We start from the raw sequence: 27,465 nt of genomic DNA, 5'->3' as shown, positions 1-27,465 counted from the left end.
GACTTTGGTCCAGGATCCCAAACAGGAAAATCCTTGCTGTAAGCAGTCAAAAGAAGTGTGGGCAGAAGAGATCACAGTGTCTCAGTATAACCCCACCCTGGCAGCTACAGATTTAGTTTTTGCATTCTCTACTCTTTGCCATTCTCCAATGCCCACTGTGTCTTCTATATGCACCTAATCTCTGGACAAGTGTCACTGGTGACCACCAGTTACTGCTTAACCTGTTGTAAATCCTGACATTTCCTTGGGGACTGGTGAGCTTACAAAAATGCTAGTCTACTCTATCCCCTTCCAACTTTCCCCCCATTGAATTTTCTGCATGATTTCACTTAAAACGAATGCAAACTTGATCTAGTATACCGTCAACCTTTTGAGTCTTTCTAGCAGTTTCTTACTATGTAGATATGCCAACATATCGGAGTGCTACTAAATTCTTGGGGACAGTTTCACCTAAGAGTTTGGTTACATTTTAAAACCTGAGTCTGTTTAATCAATATAATAGCAAAAATTCCTGTGGTAGGATTTCACTAGGGCAGATAGCCTAGTATGAACCTATGAACCTATATCACTTCTGTGTCACTGTTAGACAGAGGCACAGTATACTAACCTCGAAAAAGGGCATAGCAAAATAAATTTAAAATGGGTGGGGAAAGCCAAACACATTCTGGCTAGGCTTATAAATGCCCTAGGGCAGATAGCCTAGTATGAACCTATGAACCTATGATTTGATATAAAATCACTGTTTTCATGTTGGAGATGGTAGGGCATCACCCTTTTACCTTAAAGAATTTTTTTATACAGAGTGTATTTGTAACAAATCCCTTGCTGAGGTGGAAGAGCCCTCCCCCCACAACACACACACACACACACACACACACACACACACACACACACACACACACACACACAAAAACAGTGCTAAATACATGACAATAATACAACTTTGTCATTTTCTGGCAGCAGCTGACATCCTTTTACTGGAAAATATTATTGAACAGTCAGATTAAGGAAAACATCTCCAAGCCATCCTGGCCAGGGAATATTTTCACAATTAGAGACAAACAAGTCTAGCTTCAGAGAAAAAGCAAAACATGCAGGAGGGAGTGACTCAAGCAAACCTATAAATCATGTACATGTAAGAAGAATTCCTGATCATTTTATAACTATTATATAAGAATAGGGATTCTTATCAAGGGAATTTAAGGTGAAGATCAGCTGAAGTAAAGATAACCAGGCCATCTTGGTGAGGAAACAATTCATGACACACAGTTTCATACAAAAAGGATAAGAAGTAAATAGTGGGGGAGGATTTGAAGGGACTAGGGACATCTGGCTTTTACAAAGTACCTTTTTCAGCACAAATGATGACATGGAGGTCCGATAATGGAGCAGGTGGGGAGGTTATCTTTAATTCATCAAGCACACAGACACAAATGATTTAGATAGTATAAATGCTATTAGGGTTTCTGTTCTTTGAATATCAGCCTACAGAGGGAGTGAAAGCTAATAGCTGTATTTATTTATGTAGTTATGTGTGTACGTTTATTTGCCTGTTTGTTTACCAAGGTGGAATGCTCATCAGAACTGACCAATTTCAGTCCCTGCCTGGGAGGGTTGTGGTAAACCTAGTATTCAGATACATATGAGATATGAGTACAATGTCTGGCAGACATGTATAATGAAAATTAACCAGAAAATGAATAACTGAAGGGGAAATGCTACACTCAGATATGATACTGTTAAGCAAGGCTTGCTACGGATTAAACAGTAAATATGCAGAACAAAAATGACATTTGAAAAATAAAAGTGCAAAATGTAAACCATCTACACAGGTAGTTTAGGATACCCACTTATAAGTAGATATATAATGAATATTAACAGGTACAGAAAGAGCAGCAAAGGTAGGACTCAAGCTTAGAACATTTAATCAAAAGGCATGCTCAAGGGCTACATTAAAGCACTGTTTAAAGCATTGACAATTTCAGTTTGCAGGCTGCTGACAGCCAAATGTCAGAAATCACTTTAAAACCCATGTCATTTGTCCTATCATTTCCTTATGAGGAAAACTGAAGAACAATGATTTAACTATCCAATAAAAAGATGCCATGAAATAGAGAAAATAATAAAAAAATGTTTCTGGCCAAGCTTTTTTCCAAGGAAAATTCATCTAACTTTACATCAGTTATCTGTCATCTACTGTTCAGTACAGATTACATCAAACCCCCTTCAGCCCTGTGTGTACAAGACAAATTGCTCACTTCAAAAGAAAGGAAAACTATTCTAAAGGATAGAAAATATACATTAAATGGGGAGTTTCAGATCCCAGGATAGAGCCAAGGACATTCAAACAGTCTGTCACCAGCAGTAACATTTTAGGAGAAAAATTCAACTGAGCCAAGACTTCAATTAGAAATTGCTCTACAGCTCATAAAGGCATAGTTTGCAAGACTAAGAGCAGACCCTTTTAAAAGTACACATATCAGTCTTTAAATTTGCTTATCATCATGAATAGTGCCTATACACAGTGGCAGACAAGTGCAACTCAATAACAAATTAGTCAGTTCCCTTTTATTTCCTTCTGACTTGGGTTAGCGGATTCTGCATTTTCCAGATGATGTTCTTGCATTCCACTGATGATATCTCTAGTGTTACCACCTGTTTTTAATTGCTAAGGTTACCACCTGTCCTTCTTTATGAAAGTCAGTCCCTATTTTGGCAGTTTTTTCCTGTGATAAAAAATTTAAAATGGCAAATGTCATGAAATGTTACATTCTAGCAAGAGATATTTAATAAGTTTATATTTGTATTTGCATAAAATAATTATTTTATATCTAAAACACATTACTATTACACAAAGCAAGAGAAAGAATGCAAAATCTGGAAGATGTGAAGTCCATTCCTTTGCACTGCTTGTAGGTATGACTTCTGCAAAATTTTGCATTTCCAAAAAAAAAAATGTCTACTACGGGCATTGGAAAAGGTGACAGCCCTAGCTACTGTATGGTCAGTATACTTGTCTATTTTGCAATGTGGTTAATGTGATGAATTAGCAAAACAAACAGCTATAGTCAGTTTTTGGACATACTGCTGTCTAAACATCTGGGTGTAGGGTAGACGATAAGGGTGAGAGTTGGCATAATGGGTCTATGTCAATTATTCGAACGCTTAAAATGTCGAACGTTATATGGTCGAGACCATATGTTCGACATTTCAAGTGTTCGAATGTTGACTTTTAATAGCGCTGTACAGTGCAGAATGGGAGAATTTCCCTTTTCTGCACTGAAGTGCGGTCTCGGAGTTGGTATATTTAAGTAGGGGGGGTGTGGGGGGTGCAGGAGGCTTGCCCCCCTGCTCACACTGTTAGTGTATGTTTTCCTTTTTTTCTTTTTTTTTTTTATTAGATATTCGAACTTCCCAATATCGACCATATGGTTCTCGACCATATGGTATTCGACATTTTGGAAGTTCGAATATTTGACATAGACCCAGCATAATGGTTACATTGGTTACCTTCCAAACAGTAGAAACAAGGTCTGATTTTCCCCCTTGCTTATTGGATAGAGATGTAATAGTCTGCATAATGATTGCCTGGTATAAACTGTTCTGAAGTTCATTCATTCCCCTTTTACAGTGGACACGTAGCAAACACTGGCAGAGAAAAGACTTGCAAGAGGCTAGATATTCAGGCAGCTGTGAAGGGTGATGTATGTGTGTGTGTGTGTGTGTGTGTGTGTGTGTGTGTGTGTGTGTGTGTGTGTGTGTGTGTGTGTGTGTGTGTGTGTGTGTGTGTGTGTGTGTGTATTTTAATTGAATGCTTGCCTGGATTAGGGTTTGCCCTGCCTTCCCCATTGTGCTGGCACATTTCCAGAAACTTACAGTTGAAGGCTACCATATACATGGTTCAGCTACACCAAGTGCATATCCTCAGCCCGTCCTGCAGTATGTCAAATAACCCCCCCCCCCCAGTATGTTCCAAAACTGCAGTGGTGTAGATTGCCTCCTTCCCTTGAGGACGAACAATGCCAGCATCAGTTGTTCACTTCTGGTCTCACTCCCCTAGTGCCCGGGTCATTAGCCAATCTTGGGTCATTTGAAATGCAATCAGTGCATTATCCTTTTGTGCTACAAAGCTAGCAAATTTCATAAAGTCAGTATATTGCACAGTGGTATACATTATTTCCAATATTCACTTTTTAACCATTGTTGCTTTTTAAAAGATGTGGTTTGCAGATGTGGTTGCTACAGAGAAATTTCCTTTTGCTTGAAGTACAGTGTTCTCATAGCTCTTTACATTAGTTAATGAGTCGCAGAACAAGAAATACGTTTTGTTTTAAACTCTTGATTTTTCATATCCAGGCAGAATTCCAAATTCTGATATTTAGGATCAAGACATGGTCATACATCAGAAAGCACATCTGCATGACTGGCCATAGCAGTTGTTGGGCCAAGTTTGAAACATTTTAGTGCCCCCCAGGAACTGACCCCTTACCTTCCACCCCATCCCACGAGAACTCCCTTCCATCTGCTGGCCTCCTAGACTTAAGATCGATTCAAATTAGGTATCTGAAATATATGTTAGTACTGTATATTAAAAATAAAACAATGTCTTTAGTTGTTAACTTATATTTTGTCAAAAAATTGTTAAAAATGCAAGTTAAGTACTTTTTAGACATCACTATGTTTTGCAGGGAACACTAAGCAGACCTTGCTACTTTGAAGTGGACTCATATGAGATATGAAACCTGGTAAATCTGCTGCTGCATCACTGTCCCAAACTCTCACCTCCCATGCTGAACGTTCTCGGATGCCAGCAAATGCAGGTTGAGCGAGCCAGTATTTATATGCTTGATGGTTGTATGGAGAACAGAGACCCAAGAGGACCATGAACATTTCCTAAACTCCACTAGACAGTCTAATTTCATGTTACCTTTCTTCCATCATGAGGCTTCAATCACCTCTTGCATCTGCTCTGAACTGTTGGAGACATTTGCCAATTAAATTATCATACTTTGTTACACTATGTGCATTTCCACAAAATAATGCAAAGCTGTTGAACTACCTCAGAATGTCCAACAACAACAATAATAAAAAGAACAATACAATAATACTAATAATATTCCCAGAGCTCTCCTTACACATGGCAATAATCACATACCATCTCACTTATAACTGTTTCTGAAAGTTTATTTTTATTTATTTAATTATATGCTAAACTGATTACATGGATTAATGCCTGTAGACTACCCCAGCCATAGCCCAAGCCAGTAAGGTAACAGTAAAGATTACATGCAGGGATCATTTAGAGTAGCCACTAAGCGGCATGTTTGGACAGGAGGAAGGAAATCAGAATTTCTTAAGGAAACACACATACATATGCAGAGTGAACATTGAAAATCCACATAATTTTTTCAGCTTTCTACAGTAAACTACCCTCAACCTCAACCCCAATCCAGTCCAACTATTTTCCATCTTTAAGTTTCCTCTTGTCCTCTCTCCACTTTGTATGTTACTCTGTAGCAGCGGTATCCCTGCAGTGCATTTATGAATCATACTGTTTCTAAAACTGTTTCTTCTCCTTTATTCAAGTATCCAGATTTGACTCCCTACTCAGCACATAAACCTTATGTTTCAACTCACTGGGATTACGTTGGTCCTATCTACAAAAGTAAGAAGTGATTTTTTACCATGCCATGTTAATTTGACCATGTATCTCATTTCCTGTCTGCTTTTACTGGCTGGTGTGAGTAAGCACAAAATTATCATTTTGTGAAATCGCCCCCCTTCGACTACTTACATTTATTGGCCATCCTACTGTATTCCATAGTACCAGAATACAAAAGTGACCACCCCCTTTCAATCTAGCTGTTTTAAAAATAGTGACTCTCCACTAAAACTTAACTTTTAGACCGGTAAAACCTAAGTTGCCTACTTTCACATCTAACTCCTCTAGTGCACACTGCAGTGTTTAAGATAAACCATTTTTTCATCTTATTTATAATTTATTTATTTATTTATTGACATTTGTTAACCAGGTTAGTCTAGCTGGGATTTTGTCCCATTTTCAGTGGAGACCCGAGGAGAAAAGCTCCAGATAATGCAATAAATCATTACAGTAGTAAACAAATACAGCAAACAATAGAAACAAAACACTAGCAACAAATAAACAATAGCACGTGAAGATCTTAAAAGAAAGGAACAAAACATTTTTTTTTCCTTCAGGGCAATTCTATGTTACTGTACTAGTGAGGGAGAGTGCAGAGTGTGAGTAGGATCAACTGAGAGTGATACGAGTGTGTGTGTGGGGGGGGACTATGTAGGGCCATAGCAGGGGCAGGTTCTGGAAATGAGTAAATGTGTCTTAAGTTTCTTTTTAAATAGTAGGGTGTGAGAGATTGAGCGTATGTCCAGGGGAAGTTTGTTCCAGGCTTGGGCCACAGCGTGTTTGTAGAGCAGCTTACCCGCTGACTTTTTTGGGTGGTAAATATCAAGCAATTGTTGATTAGAGGTGCAGAGGGATCGAGATGGGGTGTAGACAGAGACAAGGAGAGATATAGATGGACAGTAGGAGGGTTTAAAGAGCATAGAGTGCAGCATGTGAAATTGGTAGAGATGTAGTAGTTGTGGGAGTTCCAGCCATTGTAGAGACTTTAAAGCAATACAGTGGTGTGTGTTGTTTGGGGAGTTAGTGATGAATCTGGCTATTTTGTGTTAGGATTGTTGGAGCTTGTTCAGGGTAGTTGTTTGGATATTTTTGAGAACTGGAGCAGCATAGAGGAGAGAGGGGAGGTGAAGTGCTTGTCCTAGGGTGAGTCTAGCCTCGGAACTGAGATATTTTCTGTTCTGGTATAAGAGACCTAGTTTCTGATGTGTTTTCTTTATGCATTGCTGTATGTGTTGACTGAATTTTAGTTCATCGTCGATGATGACTCCTAGGAGTTTGGTGTACGTGTCAGGTAGGATAGCTGTGTTATTACAAGACTTAATGACAAAGGAGGATTTATGATGAGTAGGAGAATGGGGCAGAAAGAGTAAGTTTGGTTTTTTGTGGGATTGAGGATCAGTGAATTTTTTGAAAGACATCTTATCTTTAAGCATCTATTGCAAGACCACCAGTTATTGGAGAGCCCACATTCTGCCTCTCTCTAGTCATCTTGGGATTAGTGTTTCTGTTTTCTCCTGGTGAGAGAAGGAGTGCAGTTACATTATTTCCTGGAGACTGCTGATCACCAGAAAGCTTAATAACTGCTTTATAGATAACAGCTTATAATCTGTGTTTATATTCTGATCCTGGTGAGAGTAGGAGCAGAGTGCATTGATTCCTGACTCTTTCTGGTTGGAGAGTGACTGTGCTTAACATACCTGATTGGTCTGGTTGCTATTCGAGGCATCTACCAGAAAAAGGCTACAAGCCTGCAGATCCTTGCATTATCTGGGACAAGACTGTGGATCACCAAACAGGCCATGGCCTGCTTCTCTTCTTCGGATTGGGGTTAAAACTAACTCGTTTTAGCTAGAACTAACTCGTTTTTTTAGTTTCAGCACTCAAAACTGTTTCATTGTGCTCAGCACTTGCTCAGAACTCATTGTAAGCACTAAATAAACTACAAATTACTACAACTCTCGACTTTCCTCACTTGTCAAGATGAAAACAGTTCTTAGTACTTAAATTAATAAGCACCTATCCAGGCATGTCCATGGGTCAGCTCCTGGTGTTTTCTCCTGTCCACCTGATGAATCTGGGTATCTTGGGGCAATAGAGCAATTGCTTCATGTACACTGACAACCCTCTCCTCCTACCACCCAACACTACAACCTGTGAGAGATGCACTTATATAGCCAAACTGGAATCCAAGCGCTCTCCAGCCAAGACTGGACTAGACAGTCAAGAGGAGAAGGTTAACATCTGCACCACACCACACTCAACACATAGTCCTTCAAAACCTACACTACCAAAACCCACACAGAGAAACACAAAGCATACACCCACATTTACAGAGGCTCTTAACAAAAATCTGCCCAAGCAACAGAGACCTCCCAAGCTGAAATGCAGACAACCACCACCTGCCAACACTACCCAAATGACACCACAGCCCACAAAATCAGTGTGCCATTCAACCTCAGCCCATAAGGCAAAACAACGTACCCAGCACACTAGTCATAGGTGACTCTATAGTCAGGCAGACTGATGTCCCACTCACTAGGCTAAACAAGGAGAAAGTTACTGTCAGCTGGTTGTCAGGTGCCAGGATCCACCACATAACACATGCACTCAGGTCACAACTCACTGTCCATGTTGGTGTGAATGACCTGAGACATACCTCCCTGGACTACATGAAAAGAGACATGGAGGAGCTCTCGGATCTTGTAGCCCAGGAGGGTATGACCCTAGCCCTGAGTAGCATCCTGCCATCACCCAGAATGATACCACAGTACAAGGCCAAAATGACTGACTTCAACAATTGGCTAAGCTTCTGGTGTCAGTCTAAGGGAATCTAGTACCTGTGTGCCTGGGAAGACATGGTCAAAAGACCACGTTGCTTTGCCAGAGATGACCTGCACCTGTCACCCTGGGATTCAGGATACTGGCTAAGGCTCTGCCACCCTTATAGTGCCTTTTTAGGCACAGTTCAAATGCTAAATTCACCACCATAACAGGTACAAGCAAGCAAACTCTGAGGGTAATGCTACTCAATGCTAGAAGTCTAAACCTCAAAATGCACTCACTCAAGGCACTCCTTAAAATGGAGAACATTGACATCAGTGCAGTGTCAGAGACCTGATTCAAGGCTCCAGAGAGCACCCCTGCATTACTGGGCTATAACTCATACCACACCTTTCAGCTACCTAACCTGGACCGAAACAATAAAGGCGGAGGCGTGTCCATATTCATTAAGGATATCCACATCTCCAGATTAGTTGCTCAACATAATGCATCCGAAATTATCCAAGTGCAACTAACACTGGGCAAGACTGCAATCCAGGTTGTAGCTTGTTACAGATCCCCCACCATGCCCCAGGATTCTGACTCTTCATTTCTTAAGATACTGGAAAATATTAAGGTACAACCCAATACCTTAATTATGGGCGATTTCAACTACCCTACTGTCAACTGGAAAACTACTCATGTATCAACTCATTCACTTAACGTTTTCTGGAATTCATAAATTTCAACACCTTTGATCAGCTTGCCCACACCCCCACCAGGGGCAGCAATATGCTGGACTTGGTCATTACCAAGATGGGTCAGATCTGACAACAAGCTAATCACCCTAGACATCCATATCCCAACCCCATTAAGGAAACCACTGTCAAAAACTACTCCAAAACCAACTTCATGCTTCTTAAGACAGAAGTGGCAAATGACACCCATGCAGATGGAAAACAGAGGTATGACTGCTGAATCTTACACAAATGCACTGTATAAGCACAGACACAAGTGCATGGATTATGCCACCCTCAACAGAAACAAGATGCTATCCTCCAAAAAAATGAAACCAATCTGGTGGTCCCCTGCCATAAACAAACTCTACAATAGAAGGAAGAAGCTGTTGCAAAAAAGAGTAAAATCCCAAGATTAGAGGAACTCCCTGGTCAGCATCAGCAAGAAGCTGAGACCCCTCATAAAATCCTCCAAAGCCAGTTATGAAAATAAAATCGCCACTGATTCCAAAGACAACCACAAAGCATTCTATAGCTATGTCAAGAATCTCAATGGCAACACTCAGATCTGCTAAGAGCTACAGCACAATGGCACTAAATATACAGAACCAACCAATATTGCCAACATCCTGGCAGATAGGTTCATTTCTAACTTTACCCCACTTTCACCCTCCAAAGGGCCCAGCTTAATACCAGAAGACTGCAAATCCCCTGTAATCATGGATGAACAAGTAAAGACTGCACTCTCCAAAGCCAAGAACACAGCATCCATGGGATCAGACAACATCCCAGGCTGCGTACTGCACGAACTACAAAACGAACTGGCACCCCACCTAAATACTATGTTCAATCATAGCCTCACCTCAGGCTATGGGCTTACTGAATGGCATACAGTGACTGTTATCCCACTCCACAAAGGGGTGCCACCAAGGACCCTGGAAACTACCACCCCATTAGCCTGACGAGCATGGTCTGCAAGACCATGGAACATATCATCTTGGAGCTTATAAACAAAGATATAGGTAACCTCCAAACCCTGGACCCCACTCAGTTTGGGTTTGTCAAAGGTAGATCATGTCTACTAAACCTGATTGACTTAATTGAAGCAGTCATCATGAGGGCAAGGTAGTCCACACAGCCTATCTTGATCTCGCCAAGGCTTTCGATACCATCCCCCACTTTGGAATTATAGATAAACTCATTAAACTGGTCATATATTTCTATGTCACAAGATGGGTGGCCAACTGGCTCACTGACAGAACCCACACAGTAAAAGTAGCCGATTCCAAGTCCGACTTCAAACCAGTGACGAGTGGAGTATCACAGGGTTCATTCCTGGGTCCTCTCCCATTCGGCATCTACTTATCTGAAATGCAGGCCAACACAGAAGGTCTTTGGCTAACAAAGTATACAGATGACGGCAAACTGGGAGCCATAGTAGAATCACCTAATGATGCAGACATTCTACAAAAGGGCCTCATAGAGACAGATGCTTGGTGTCAAAGTCATGGCCTCAAGCTCAATTCCAAGAAGTGCATTGTCACCCCCTTGGGAAAAATTCAGTACCCATGAACTACCACATAGGAGGTAGCTCACTAAACACTGAAAGTGTGATAAGAGACCTCAGGACACAGGTGGAGAGTAGTCTCTCCTTTGATCACCACATCGCCACAGTAGTCAGGAAGTCCTTCTACATGGCACACCTCATCACAAAAGGGTTCTTCTCTAGAAAAAAAGAGGTCATTATTCCTCTCTACTCATCCCTCATCAGACCCATTACAGAGTACAATTCCCCGTTTGGCATGTATCTCACAAGACACCTACAGCAATTGGAAAGGCCACAAAAATACCTCACTAAGAGGATTACCAGCCTCAAACAGATGCCCTACTCAGACCGTCTCAAAAAACTCTGGCTCTACTCCATCGCATATAGCCTACTCAGAGGTGATCTCTGCATAATATACAAAGCTATGTCAAACCCAGAGCTGTTGGCCATGCTACACTTAAAGAAATCCCAATCTCTCCAAACCACATGCTCCAGAGACCTAAACCTTGTCACCACAATAAACAGAACATGCTGGAGGGATAGATTCCTGTCCCACAGACTTCCCATACTCTGGAACAAACTACCCATTCGTGTCAAGCAAAGCTCCTCATTGGCCCTCTTTAAGAAAAATCTTGACGACTGGATGGGAAATAGAAAATTTACCCTGAGGATCATTTCTGCGGTACTGCTTGACAGGGGCACAGGAAAACAATTTTCTTGGGTGGCAAAAGGCAGGGAACCTTTTTGGCTAGGCTTATATAGGCCCCAGGGCTGATAGTCTAGTGCCTACCTATGAACCTATACCACTGAACTGGTACCATTCTGTCTCAAGTCTTGGTGATCAGAAGTTAATTTGCGTCATTGTATCTGTTCATTTCTGCATGTGTTTTTACTAGTGCTTTTTGTCAAACTGTCTGAGCCTGACTCTTGCAGTAATTTTCTGTAAGGCATTCATTAGCAACCATTCCCACACCCCACATTAGCAATAAAAGCAAAAGAAAAATATGGTGTCACTTTCAGTCTTCATATTATTTTCTGTGACAGCAAATGTAAAGATACAAAAAAAAAAACAGATGGTTAATCCTACCTCAGTTTTTTTTGGTTTGAAAACCATGTCGATCACTCAGTAGCAGAAACTAATTGCTATGTAGGCATGAACAGCTAACAACATGACCCATACAAGTGGTATGATACTGTGGTATTAATAGTACTAAGTAGCCACTAATACAGTGCATGGCAGGAAATATAGCTCAGTCCACTAACAAGAGTCATAGCTACTGCAGAAGCAAGACTACAACTAGAAAAAAGCGTTTATATCATGTCATCGAAAGCCGAAAACACCAAACACCATTTAATCGAACCTAAATAATCTAAAGCACACAATATCGAACATTCAGAACAGCAATTTTTTTCCCCGGGAAAAAATTCGCTATTCCGAAATACATTCACACAACACAGGCACACCAAAAAACCAGCAAGCCACACACTTACACTTAAAATCATACATCTAACCCTACACTAAACTATACAAACACTACTACTATCTATCCATTTACCTTAACCCAACCCTAACCCTAAGGTCCGTCACTATCGCACACTCACCTTACCCATGCCCTAACCCTAACTCACTTAACCCACCCCTAACCCTAAACTCTGTCACTATTGCACACTCACCTCACCAGCGCCCTAACCCTAACTCACATAACCCGCACCCTAAACTTAACGTCCACACAATCACACACTTACCTGAACCCCCGTAACTTTCCACCACAGTGCTAAAAATAGTGAAGCCACAGAAACGGACAACCGAATTCTTCCCCTAGGAAAGAATTCGATGTTCTGCAGCTTCGCTATTTTTAGCATTCGCTGCATAGGGTTCAACATTGCGGCATTCGACATTATCGGCTTTCGATAACGTGATATGAACCCGAAAAAAATGTCTTACACCCTTTGCTATAATGTCTTTCAGACAAATTTGTTAAGTCACATAATGAGAAATGACCCAGTCACAGCCTAGTACGGGATCCCCCTGTAGGAGCAGGGCCCTATTGGGCCGAATATGTCCAGTTGGCCTGAAACTGGTATTGCCCATCTGCCTACTATTACTACCAAAATCAAGTACAACAAGTGTGAAATCCTGGGCCATTTACCTCATCTAGCTAAGACACTGTCATCATTCCACTTTTCAGAAAAGTAAACTTCACAAATGCAAATCATTTATATATGAAGCTACTATATGGTAGCCTTTTATGGAGCATATATAACAACAGAGCTGGAGATTCTCTCTTCTCTAATACTGTGGGAAAATTCTGGAATCTCCTACCCAGCGACCTTTCCTCACTTTCCTCTATATCACTCTTCAAAAACAGACTGAAACTTTTCCTCAGAACGCACTGGTTATGCCGCTGTACTAAACCTGACTAATTATCTACTCTACCCAGTTACACTCAGCCTATCCTATACCTTACCCTTTTCTCTCTGTATTTTATTATTTCCATCCCTCTGGATAGTTACTTGTGAAACAAACAAAAAAACCTCATTTTTACTATTACTGAACAATAATCTGCCTCTTTTATTGAACTGCACTTGTATATGGAATTAGCCTGTATGCCTCCTTTTTTTTTCTACATTAAGTAATGTACCTACTTGTTATTTTGAACCTGTATTTTATATTATATTGACTTCTGTCCTCTCTGTATTATTTCTGTATTAACCTGATTTGTCCTTGTATACACAACTGAAGTTATTTTATATTGTTTTGCGATTATTTTATCTGTGTGTCATGGAGCTTATCTCCCCGGACCTCTACTGAAAATGGACATATATCCAGTTAGACTAGCCCAGTCAACAAATGTAAAATAAAATAATAAATAAATAAAATCAAATAATATCAAATAACTTTCCTGTGAACAGTACTGAAAACATGCTGCGAGAAAACATATCCTCAGGGCAGATACTTTTCGATAACATCCCTTGGAAGTACTTCACAAAATCATGAGTACTTGTTTTTTAGTAGAGAGTTCCTGCAGATGACTGACACTTAGCAAGATGCAGTGATTTCAGCACACGATACACAAAAAGAAAAAAAAGGATATTAGTAGTGCTGTTTTTTTACACAGGCCATCACTGACTCTCGCTGTCATTGCTCCCCCATGTACCTACAACACTCTAAAGACTTAATTATAGGTTGGATGCTAGTCTCTTCTCTTTCTCATTAATAAAGATACAACATTAATGGGCCACCTCACAAGACCTGTTAGGATATGACATTAATGGGCCACCTCACAAGACCTGTTAGGATATGACATTAATGGGCCACCTCACAAGACCTGTTAGGATATGACATTAATGGGCCACCTCACAAGACCTGTTAGGATATGACATTAATGGGCCACCTCACAAGACCTGTTAGGATATGACATTAATGGGCCACCTCACAAGACCTGTTAGGATATGACATTAATGGGCCACCTCACAAGACCTGTTAGGATACGACATTAATGGGCCACCTCACAAGACCTGTTAGGATATGACATTAATGGGCCACCTCACAAGACCTGTTAGGATATGACATTAATGGGCCACCTCACAAGACCTGTTAGGATATGACATTAATGGGCCACCTCACAAGACCTGTTAGGATATGACATTAATGGGCCACCTCACAAGACCTGTTAGGATATGACATTAATGGGCCACCTCACAAGACCTGTTAGGATATGACATTAATGGGCCACCTCACAAGATCTGTTAGGATATGACATTAATGGGCCACCTCACAAGACCTGTTAGGATATGACATTAATGGGCCACCTCACAAGACCTGTTAGGATATGACATTAATGGGTCACCTCACAAGACCTGTTAGGATATGACATTAATGGGCCACCTCACAAGACCTGTTAGGATATGACATTAATGGGCCACCTCACAAGACCTGTTAGGATATGACATTAATGGGCCACCTCACAAGACCTGTTAGGATATGACATTAATGGGCCACCTCACAAGACCTGTTAGGATATGACATTAATGGGCCACCTCACAAGACCTGTTAGGATATGACATTAATGGGCCACCTCACAAGACCTGTTAGGATATGACATTAATGGGCCACCTCACAAGACCTGTTAGGATATGACATTAATGGGCCACCTCACAAGACCTGTTAGGATATGACATTAATGGGCCACCTCACAAGACCTGTTAGGATATGACATTAATGGGCCACCTCACAAGACCTGTTAAGATATGACATTAATGGGCCACCTCACAAGACCTGTGAGGATTTTCTCCTTGCTTCTTCCTTTAGTTCATCCTCCGAAGTCAGACATGAGGACACGTCAGTATGATGAGACATTAGAGGTAAGATTTGTTTTTGTTGCACAAGCATGTGTGCGCATTTTACAAATATACCTTACATATGCAGGGGAGATTAAAGGCCAGTGTTAGATATGCCACTCAGATTGTCTCCAGGAAGGACATGTATATCAGTTGGACAAATTCTGTCACTTTAAGCAATAAGTAGCACTCTAGGGTCACATGACCTGCATTAGCCAGTGAAGTTCAGTTTCTCTGGAGTAAGAGACAGCTGAGCAGTGGTGTTGTAATAGCACAGAAAAATAATTTATTACTGGTACTGAAAATCTTTGTGAACTTACAATGGATTCAGTGAAAGATCCCAATATAACAGTTGGTGTATCCTATGATATTTGAGAACCGCTCATGCTTAAAGTCTTCAGAGATGCCACAAAGAAGACCATTGATCTATGAAGTCCATCTGGACACTGCAGCTAATGCTGTGCACCCGCCCTTCTCTTCCTTGCCCATTATTTATTTATTTTTTTTAACTTTAGAGAAGGCATATTTATGCTTCTCTACAAATCTGCATTCCATCACCCCCTTCAGAAACCAGTTTTGGTCTTCCAACTACTCTGTTCTGAAGCAATGGTTCTTTATGTCACTCTTAACTCATTCAAGCCTAGTTAACACCCATAGTACTTTATGGCTTCTGTATATTTCTTGGGTGTGTCTTCTCTAACAAAATGAATCACCAATAAATAACAGGCTGTCTTAGAAAGTGCAATTTGTAGTTAAAAATGATACTAAGATTGCTAATCTCAAATGTTCTACAGTGGAGAAATTAATCACTCATTCCCCTTATTATTCATATTTTCATAATTGAGAGGCCTATGTGTTTTTGAGAGTTATAGTATAAAATGCACTGAGAGTGAAAGAAAATTACATTGTCAATGAGCAATTACAGTACACTATACTGGAGATATTGGTTGTTATTTGCTAGTAGTTATGAAAATATGAAATACTTCCATATGCACTCATATTTCTAAAACTGGTTGACTTACAAACTTTTGGTTGGCAGCAGAAGAAACCTTAGCTGATGTTGAATTAAACCATGACTGATATTTGCACATTAAGTTGCACATCTTGAGAGATATTCAGGGTTATTTATATCATTAATTATACAAATAAGCACAGTTCTTCATATTTATTTAAATATCTCAGTAAGCACGCAGGTAGAAATTAACTTTTTTGCTCTTTTGTGAAAGCTTATGCCTAGCTAACCAAGGTAAGTTGACAAAATATGTATATGTAGTACAGTTTCTATGATTTGGCAATTCGTATGTGAATATAATTCTGGGTTTATATGCGTAATAACACATTATAACACTGATATAAAGACTGCAACTGTAGTGACTATTATCAATGCAAAGAAGACATTTTTACTGATAACGTTTCCGTTTGTACCGTTTTAATACTTTTACTGCTCATAAAATATTTACATTTCTTTCTTAAGCTGATCTCTCAGAAATTGCTTTGGAATGTAAGGATGTGTACAGGCTGCTAGAGGTGTGACATTCCACACCACATAGGTGTTAATGAGTTCCTAATTCCTAATAACAGACACCTGTGGACTACCTTTGCAGTTATACGCCACATAATGACATTTGTCCATATCGTAGAACTGTGTAAGCCATTTTACTGGGTTCATCTGATGCACAGTATGACCACAATGTTTTTATTTATTCTCAATGAGGGCAATTATCCTAGAAACTTGAGCAATTATACCTGTGTTTGGCCAAATGAAGTGGTTGCTAATGAGATAAATAGTTACCTTTAAGGCTATTGAACCAATCTGCAAGGCCTCCTAAATGACTACTTCTACCCTGATAGTTTGTTTTATTCAGCATGCCTCTCAACCTGAAGACATTGAAAACAAGTCACAATGCTCTTGAAAAGTAGGCAAGTATAGTAAAAAAAAAATCTGGGTACCTAATATATTAAAATTAATACCAAATATCACATTGTTCTACCCATTTCCAGTAGGATTGTGAGATATGAATAGAAAAAAACAGCTTTAAAAAACTGAGAATGACAGAAATGATGCAAAAATATAGGTATATATTTATAGACAGAGTATAAAATTTAGTTTTTCTTCTGAAAAAGGGAGATGCGACATTTGGGTGCCATCACTATGTTAATTGGGAAGTTCTGTTTCTGTGTATTGAACACATACAACACTGTGCAAGATGGGTCAGTGGGGGGAATTCAGAAAATCATGTGAAACATAAGTCAATCCTGAAAAACGGAACATACCTCTAAGAATAGTACATTATGTTAAGTGGTAAATAAATCCTGAAAATAGGCCCATCATATGAAGGAGTAAATGAAGCCTGAAAATAGTTACACACCGCTAAAACAGCTATTGTTTACAGATCCATGTAGGGTAGCCCAAGAGCTTTTGACTGGCTATAACACTTTATTGAAGCCACATAACATGCAATTGTAGACTGAGCGAATCAAACCAGGAAAACAATGTGAAATTAATTAACAAGTCAAAACCTTGCTCTTCAGTTCAGGGATGCTTATTTTTTTAATAATCACAGTTTTTAATGTTAAGTTACAGATTGATGAATTGCATGACTTAACAATTTGAAAGCAACACCTGCCAATATAGTGTTGTCAGTGGCTCAACAAGTAGTACATTTGCGTGCAGCTTTAAAAGGTTTGAAAGCTATGGGCTCTATTCCCACTTAAGGTGATTGTATTAATTTTGAAATAGCTGATGCTGCAGTGCAGCATTAGGGGGGCGCTACACTCCTCAGTCCGCCATCCTTTGGATGAGACATTAAACCAATTTCTCATCTGTCTGAGTAGGTGGTAGCTCAAATGGAAGTAAAAGATCCCAAGCCACTTACCAAAAAGGGATGTGTCTTGGCAAACGTTTCCCAAGTAGTTTAGCTAATACATTGGGTCTCCCTTAAAATAAAGTTACTAATCTAAAAGGACTAACCTGGTTCACAAAGGATAAATAAATAAAATAACTAAACTGCTTCAGCAAAACAAAATATAATCTGCTTAAAAATGTTTGATACAATCATTGCAAAATAGCACAACAGTATTACAATTATGCAAAACTGGTTTATGTTATATGCATGTGCACACACACACACAAATGCATTCAGGCAATCAGGCATACAAACACATACTGAACAATAATCAATACTATAGTAATTCTGATTATTTGACAATACAGCAAAAACAGCATCACAACACTACAACTGCAATGATATTAACATTCTTCCAAATATTTTTTTCATAACAGCATATATTAATATTCTTTAAAATATTAAGATATTTTGAAGAGTTTCTAAGAATTTATTAGAAAAAAAAGATCTATTCTGTTGCAGTATTGCTAACAAATGAGTCATATTTCTTATTTTGTCATCAATGGAATTTGACCTACTCTGGCATAATATAATGAATTGTAAAAATTTTCTTCTGATAAATAATTCTGAAATAGAGCATCTAACATACAGTTATACCATTTACAGTCTTGTTTATTTCAAATAATAGTCAGATTGACCAAATTATCTAGTAAAAAAACTCCATATGGGTTTAGCAGCATTACAGATCCAGAAAATATGTAGTAGGTCAACAGCAGTTTTTTTTTTCTGACTCACAGAACAATCTGTACGATAACATAATTTACACTTACACGCTAATTTGAGGGAAGTCAGGAAACCATTATAAAATAAATTGCTGATGTACAAATTTGGAATATACTAAATACCTGTATGAGATATCCAAACAAGGGGCTAGCTTGGTTTGATATTGATTTCATGAAGATATGAGGACCAATATCGAGAAATACATAATTCTGAGTAATATATTTCATTTTGAATCAAATTATATGAGAAAGATAAAACGTTTCTTTTTAGAGTAATTCAAACAAGAAGAGATGAATTCTCATTTTCTATTATTTATTTAAGTAATTCTGAGTATTTAGATGCAGCTACTTTAATTAAAATGACATATAAAAATTATTTCTATAAGGTTCCCTCAAAGTATCAAGGATGAATATGGAATTAATAAACCATATTCCCCCAGGTGACACAGGCAAAGGTTGCAATGTTTAGAGATGCATTATTTATTGGTATGCTAGGGTAACTATAAGAGGTTGCATTTGTAAGAATTTATCAAACAAGAATTTGTCAAACAGACCTAGTTTCTCAATTAAACCTTGGGTGCCTACAATCAGTGTTGTCGATGACTTAACAGGTAGCATATTCACCTTAAGTGCTTGAAGATCAGATGACTGGAGGTTCTATTCCTACAATAGGTGTTCAGGATCATTTATGGTGCTGACACTAAAAAAGTCTTTCGGCTTTTCCCGGTTAGGGGTTGCCACAGCAAATCTCTGGTCCACTTATGATTGGCAGTGATTTTTACAGTGTTGAGTTGCCAGCCCGGCACCCAACCTTCAAAGAAGGTTCACCCACACATGCACACACCTACCTGCATGTCTTTTAAATTTCAGTTGATTGTGGGGAGGACATGCAGACTCCACAAAGAAGAAACTCCAGCCAAGAATCAAACTGGAGAGCCTCTTGCTGTGAGGCAACAACACTAACCACTGCACCACCACAGCCGTACATTTATGGTGCTGACACTGCAGTGCAGAATGGTGGGGGGTGATGCATTTCTGAGTGTGCCGTCCATCAGATAAGATGTTAAACTGAGGCCCAATCTATCTAAGTGGGTGGTAGCTCAGGTCAGTATAAATAACGTCCTGGTCATTTTTCCCCTAGTTATTGTGAATACCACCTGGTAAACATTTGATATTCTGAGATTCCTTAGTGTTAATCGTGGAATAGTGCGACTGAATGACTGAGAATGTGGGGTTCCGTATACTAAGTCCAAGACAAGTGTTTCTTGGAATATTGCCTCTCCAAGATTTATAGGGTCTATATTATATAGTCGAAGTTTCAAAACTTCGAACTTCACATGAGAGAATGAGAGAACTCATACGAGCGAAGTTCAAAACATTGACTATATAATAAAATAAAATTTAAAAAAAACTTACCGCTCTGAGCAGGGGGGCAAGCCCCACATCCCCCTACTTAAATATACCAACTCCAAGAACGCACTTCAGTGCAGAAAGGGAAAATTTCCCATTCTGCTTGTGAAAAGTCATTGACTTTCACCTTCGATCTTTCCAACGTTCGATTATATGATGTTGACCATCTATGATTCAAACATCAGAACAGTCGCTCATCTAATATAGACCCGATTTATATATGCATATACACATACACACTGAAAAAGAGTTTATGTGAAACAGTGGTCTGCAGTGTAAATGGATATGCAGGAAAATGTACGCAATTTTGTAATGTATTTGTATGGAGCTTGTCTCCTCAGGCCTCCACTGAAAAGGGGTCTTATACCCAATTGGACTTTCTTGATATGCAATAAATAAATAAATAAATAAACACATAAATAATCAGAGTATTTTATACTGCCAGAATTTGACAGAGGAAGATTTAATAAATATGACAGCTGAAATTAAATTAAGAAAAGTGGTGGTATTCTTTGTCACACAATTAAATTCTTAATGGTGAAAATATAAAGTTGTAAAGCATAATTCAAACTGAAACAAAAAGAATCTCACACTGACATTTTTTTAGAAATGGCAACATTTCAGTTCTAGATTGCATTGTAGTAGTCAAAAAATAGAAACGGTCATGCAGCACTTGTAGTTTGATTTCAATATGGAATGCTGTTAATAAACTACTAAACATTTAACTTGATAATCGTTCAAATAAGCACATTATTTTTCATGAAGGACACAAAATACTCATGGAATTGAATAATAAATGTTGGCAGCAACATGGAAGATGCTAAAATCAGATGTAATCTTAGTAAGGGTTCAACATTTAAAGGAGTACGCCAACAATTTTGTAAGGACAGCTGTGTGCCCAGCATGGTAGCAGACATCCTTACCACAAATAATTTACTTATATAATTCCTCATTAGGCAACAACTGCATAGCTTTCTTCATAAACTTGCAGTAGCTCAGTCCAACACCTTTCTGATGACAGATGTCACTAAAATAATACAGTATCCACTCTGACCAAACAAGACAAATCCAGTCATTTTACCATATGGTTGTTATATGCAACTGTATGTTTTCTGTTCAGCAGTAGAGGTTTTTCTCATAGGATCATACGTTCATAGGAGGTTAGTAGGCTAATGGCCCAAGAACCCTTACTGACCATATTTAGATAGTCATTGTTAGCAGAGCGATTTTGTGATCAGCGCCGACTGCCCCTGTCCACAAGGGACATAGGTGCCACCCAAGGGATGAATTTCTGGTCACCCACGAGTTGTCAAGGTTGCAATTGAATAGGGTCATTCAGGAGCTCTGATTCTTGTGTACTGGGAGCTTATTCCAAAGGAGTGGCAATTGCTGGGAGATATATCTGTCTCTCCAGCATGTTTTGTTAATGTCGCAGGCTAGGTTGAGATCCCTGGAGAGAGTTATTCTTGTCCCATTTGATTTGCAGATGTACAGCAATTCCATTAGGGCAGGGTCAGAGACTGCTCTGTAGGTCTGATACCAGTTGCCTGTCAGCAGCCTGTATGATACAGAGTACAGTGACAGGGCTTTCAGTCTTTCCATGTATTTCATGTTTGGAAGGCCTTGGATTCACTTGCTAAGAAACCTCTGTGGTCTCTTTATTTGCTGCAGGTATCTGGTGAGGTACATACAGAATGGATCATTGTACTCAATTAGTGGTCTGATTAGGGTCGAGTACAGTGGAGCTATAACCTCCCTGGTGTTGGATGAGCTGCCCTTATTAATGTGATGTATGATGTAGAATGATTTTCTTACCACTATGGACACATGGTGATTGAAGTTTAGATTGCTGTCAACTTGTCTTCCCAAGTCTTGCCCACTGAGTTTTAGCTTAGAGGGTTCTATGCATATCATAATTAGCAGGGGCTATTTCTTTGCCAAAGGGGATATTGAGGCAGTTTTTTGCTTTAAGTTTTAGTCCATGAGTTTGGTACCAATCATTTTGTCTGTGTCAGCCCTTTCTATAATATGTTAACATGGTTGGGGGACTCTATGATTGCACCCAGTTTACAGTCATCTCCAAACTTGGTAAGCCACAGGCCATCTATCTTTATCTGGACTTCAGAGAAATAAATTCTATACTGTAGAGGGCCCAGCACAGATCCTTGCAGTACTCCACTGCTAACCGGTCTAATGGTGGTCACGGACTCCCCAACTTTGACAGTGTGCATTCTGTCTGTGAGCCATTTGGCTACCCATCTAGTAATGTATGGGTTAATCCCAGCTTGGACAGTTTCTCTGTCATACCTGAATGTGGGATTCTGTCAAAAGCCTTGGTTAAATCTAGATAGTCTGTATGTACGGTTCTGCCCTCATCCAGGGCTTTGGTCACATTCCACCAGGTTTAATAAGCAAGATCTACCCTTGATAAAGCCAAACTGGGTCGGGTCAAGAGTTTGAAGGTCATCTATGTCCTTATGGATAAGGTCTATGATGATTCCTTCAATGGCTCTGCAGATAAGTCTGGTTAGGCTTATGGGTTGACAGTTCCCAGGGTCAGCTGATGGACCTCCTTTGTGGAAGGGGATTACTGTTGCTGTTTTCCACTGTGCCGAGACAAAGCCCATTCTCAGGCTATGCTTAAAGAGAGCCCCCAGTTGTTCTGCAGATGCATAACTAAATTGATTTCTTACAAACCTACGAGTTTCACACTTTAGTGTTCACATTGTTATATTCTTAATTTACCTTACATTCTTCTGGAGTCTGAACTCTACTTTTCTTTCACAGGGGTGGTAGGTTGATATAATGGTTATGTTTACCGCACAAACACAAGCTACAGGGTTTGAGTCTCATGTTGTATCTTTAAGTGCTATGATTTTATATGTACTTCTGTATTTACTGCAACATAATACTTTGATTATAACCTTTGTCTGTTTTTATGGAGCTTTTCTCCCCAGGACTCCATTGAAAATGGGTTCTTCTTTGCCCAATGGACTATCCTGGAAAACTAACTTCAAATAAATAAATAAATAAACAAAATAAATGAAACGGGAACCATCTAGGCTTAAAATAACCCACAGTGGCAACTAACCTATGAACCCATTTATTTTCACTTTTGTGTATGTTCACATATAAAATGTGTGTGTATACTTACTGAAATTCAGGAAAATGCATTTAACGTATATATTTACTTTTAAGGGGAACAAGTGAATTTTTTCCTTGCAGATCATTTTTGTAATAACCTGAGCCTGAAGGGCACAGGCAAATGCACAGACAAATCTTCATGTTAGAGCATATAATTAATTATCCTTGTTTGTTTTGTACCCACTTTGACAGGACAGAAAACAGGGTTTGGCATCATTGGCCTGAATGTACCCAAGAAGAATTAAAACGTAAAAAGTCATGAGCATTCAAAAGCTATAGCTGAAATGCTGGTATGTCCAGGAGGTTTAAGCTTTTGCATAGTACACATTCTAGCTTGGCTGGGTTTTTCTTGTAATTTTTACAGATTTTTTTTTTTGTTTTTCTGGGGAAGAGGAGGAAAGTGAAGGATCTGTACATATTCTAGATGAAAAAGCATACTCAGCACATACACTAACCAGAAGCAAGGGCTGAACCACCAGACCCCTGGACTATAAGGCAGAAACCTTACCGACTGAGCCACGGTGCCACAATGCCACAAATAATGTAGAGCCCTAGCTATTCTAAATACACAATAAAAATAAGTAAATAACAATAAAATCCAATAATTGGCAGTTAGTACATCATCACTATTTTCATGCACAGATAATAACTAGACATCATGACTGAATCACCAAATCATTGAACTGTAAGGCAGAAACCTTAACCACTGAAACATGATGCCAGGGCAAATGTTGAATCTTAACTCCTCTAGAGAGGAAGTTAAAATAAAACAGAATCATCATCATTTTTAGTACTCAGACAGTAGGCAGACATCAAGACTTGAATTACCCAGTCCCAGAACACGACAGAAGAAACCTTAAACACTCAGCAAACTCTCAACGGTCTCATTCACAGAACATCCCTGATTTCGCCTCATAGTTTTGCCCTTTTTCCTACTAATTGTTTTTGATTTTCTTGTAAATCACTGAGGTTACAATCAATCAATAATGCCAGTCATCAGAGTTCAAAAAATGCAGGTCATTGCAAAACCTACTGTCCTATTAACTTTTTAAGAGAATCTTTGTCCCCTCATTACTTTTGACTTTGACATGCGTGCCACAGACACTTAAAGATGAAGTAAAACTAAAAATAAATTGCAATTATCAGTAATTTTGGTGCATCGAGATCAAGACTGTACCATCAACACAGAAAACTGTAACGCGGAAACCCTAACCTATGGACGGCGCAGTGGTGTAGTGGTAGCATTGTCACCTCACAGCAAGAGGTTCTCCTGTTTGATTCTTGGTTGGGGTGCTTTCTGTGTGGAGTCTGCATGTCCTCCTTGCATTTATGTGGGTTTCCTCCAGGTGCTCTGGTTTCCACCCACGTTACAAAGACGTGTCTGGAGCATTTCTCTTCAGGCCTCTGCTGAAAAATGTTAAATAAATAAAATAAGTAACCTCTAAGCCATGATGACACATAGATACCAGAAATAGTCCGAATGTGGAAATTGACAGGAACACAAGGTGATACTAACCCAAACTTAGCCCCAGAACTAAAATCACACCAGTATAACTTTGTTACCTGCAAAACAAAATAAAGTTGTCCTTAATTACAGTATGACTGCATGTCAAAAATAAGGAAGAAAAATGGAACAAGTACACCTATTTTATGAAAGCTAACTGGTATATGTAAGATAGCTTCAGCCCATGCGCTGATTGTTGTCAGTAAATAATACTTGGATCTGTGGAGAAGATGAGCTGAGTTCAAATTACACTTAAACAGCTTTCGTGTAGCAATTTGATTTCCCCCCAGACTTTCAGTACTGCCTTTTGCTCCCTGCTGAAAGGACCTCTTTGTAAGAAGCTGCCTTTATAGTACATTGGCAGGTCCATGCTGAGATGACATCAGCTTTGCCTGCTGGGTTTGCATTGGTCAGCATGGTGTTCATAGTACTGACACAGCCTCACTACTTCTGTTATTATCAAGGACGGTCATCTCTCTCTCCCAGCTCTTCTAGCCTTCCTTTTTATATTTATCCATCTTTAGAGAGAGACACAGGGGAGTGCTAAGAGTTTTGTGCTGGATTTAAATCACTGGGAAGGTGTAGAAATTCCATTTAAAAGCATGTTTGCAAGGGAATGAGAAAGAAGCCCATGTGCGGTCTGGGAATTCATTCTTTTCCTTTGACATTCAGCTCAGAAAAAAATCCCTTATCTGTCTCATGGCTATTAAAGTAAAGCCTGCTGGCCATGTTATTAGATGTATTTATAGATGTCACATCTTTACTTGGGGAAAACTGAAGTTGTTTCTCTAGCTCTTTTAATAACTTTTCAAGAACTCTTTCCTTTCTAACAAAAAAGCTTCTTTTTTAATAAAGAAATCGTTTTTGTTAGATACTTGCATTTTAACATAAGCATATACCTAAAGACAACAGCACATCTGGCAGTTAACACAAAGAACAAAGCTTTTGAGCCATTAACAAGGTGCTTCCTATAGTACAGGGTTTGATTGCCTCTCCCTTTACTTATGTGCTGTGTGACCTTGAGCAAGTCCCATAATAATATGGTGTTTTTGGGTAAATGGGAATTTGAGCAAGTCATCTTAATGGTCTCTTGGACTACATGCATAGTAACTACCTATAAAGATCCACAGCTATTTGTGGTAAAGTAATTACCAAAATGGTCATTACTCAGTTATTCTGTTTCAGTCGATATGTTTTTTTACATAGCTGTTTCGATATATTTTCTCATACTGTTCTCCTACATCTCTTTAGATGATATTGTAATAATGTTGCACCCAACGGACATCATTAACTTACATTTCCTAAATACTCCATGCTAGTATTATGCCTTAGTAGGCCTCAACTTACATCAATAACTTGCGTTGCTTTTAAAATTCGAATTCACTCCACGTCCTTTAACTCCAATAATTAGAAACAGGTCTTGTTTTACTGCTTTTGATATTTAGCTTGCCTTATTAACTCCAAATATTTATTTTAGTTTGCTGACTGGGGTAGTACACTGATCACAAGAGACCATTTGCAGATTCACCCTGGGTGATGAAATTCTCAAAAAAGTAAAATAGTAGTAATTCCCAAACATGGATTAATTAGAGAAGGTAGAGCGTCCTGCAGATTACTGAAACAATGAGCAAATATTGTTAACATAGTAGAAAACAAATCTTGTATATGTGGAAGGTAAGCAACAGATGAGAACAGAGAGTTGAAGTAGAAGTTATGTAGGTGAGGGGGAGAGTTAAGTGATGTGTCCAGTGGAAAAGCCCTTGTAATAAGATTTATGAGCTGTACTCTAAAAGCAGAGGAAAAACAAGACTTCCTTTAGATGAGAAGTAAGAAATTGCTAGAGTTTGGGTGTAAGAATGGAGAACGAGAGGTCAGAACAGTACAACTTGGTTTGAAGGGTCTTGAGTGAAGGAGTTAATTGAGAGAGGTTGCAGAGATGTTAGGGGTTCGTTTTATTATGGAGTTTGGTGGCAACAGATTTGAAGGTCCCAGGATGAAATAGTCTGAAAAGAGACCCTCAGCTTAGCTGAGCTCTTTAGGAGACGGGGAGCCAACTGGTTTGGAGAGGGTGGTGCGGAGATATTCCTGGGGGAGAGGGTTGGAAACAAATTTGAAAATTTGGCTTTCAGTGGACTGTAGAGGGGATGAGGTTTTCTTTTTTTAATAGAGGCTTTGGCTATGATGGGGAAAATGAAGAGTCCTTTGCCTATTGCTGCTGCAGTGGCTTCTTACTGAAATGTAGGTCCTCAAAATGCCAAGTGCCGACAAGCTGAAATACAGAAAACCCAAGAGAAGAGTGAATCTCGAAAATTGCTCTACTCCTTTAAACTTCTCTTTACAGAGGGGCAAGCCTCCCTCTGCACTCTCCATACCCCCTGAAGTTATATATACCAACTCCAAGATCGCCATACAGTGCAGAAAAGTGGATTTTCCAAAAAATGACCATCTTGGACTTAATATGTGTAAGTTTATTTTTTGACCATTCTGGCTGTAGCGGTTCTTGACATTTCAAATGGTAACCACTATAGCGGATCTGCAGAGAAAAGGGGATATTTTATGGGGTCAGAATAAAACCAAAGTAATATTTTTCCTTTTGATTTTAATGTGGTTATGGAAATTAAGTGACTAGTCCAGCTGTAAATCTAGGCATTATGTTTTGAGTTTAGCAGGAGTTCTAAATGTGGAAAAGAGATGTGGTAAGGAGGTCTTTGCGGAGTGAGATGAACCAGGACA

The sequence above is a fragment of the Protopterus annectens genome, chromosome 14.part0, assembly GCF_019279795.1.
Source record: "Protopterus annectens isolate FY-2018-M chromosome 14.part0, PAN1.0, whole genome shotgun sequence".
In the NCBI taxonomy this organism is placed as follows: Eukaryota; Metazoa; Chordata; order Ceratodontiformes; family Protopteridae; genus Protopterus; species Protopterus annectens.
The sequence above is the reverse complement of the archived record's forward strand: the minus strand, read 5'-3'. Positions refer to the sequence as shown.